Raw genomic sequence first — 280 nt, 5'->3', positions numbered from 1 at the left:
ACGGTCCATTTGTTTACACACTGCATGATGGGACGGCGGGCGGCTGTGAAAACAGCTGGAGAGAGGAAGAGACTGTGTTTTGTACAGCTGTTCAATTAAAACACATTTTTTAAGAGGTTGGAGTCTGTGGTGTTTTATTACTCCAGTCTCATTCTTCAGATCAGACTCGCATGGAAACATGAGAAATTGGCCTTTTAACTTCTAAAAACTTACCGGTGGATCTGGCAGCTGTTTCTTTTTTTTGGCAAGTTTCCATGCATTTCAGACTTTGGATGATCTG

This window comes from Sinocyclocheilus grahami, unplaced genomic scaffold (assembly GCF_001515645.1).
Source record: "Sinocyclocheilus grahami isolate Dianchi unplaced genomic scaffold, SAMN03320097.WGS_v1.1 scaffold2139.1, whole genome shotgun sequence".
NCBI lineage: Eukaryota > Metazoa > Chordata > Actinopteri > Cypriniformes > Cyprinidae > Sinocyclocheilus > Sinocyclocheilus grahami.
The sequence above is the reverse complement of the archived record's forward strand: the minus strand, read 5'-3'. Positions refer to the sequence as shown.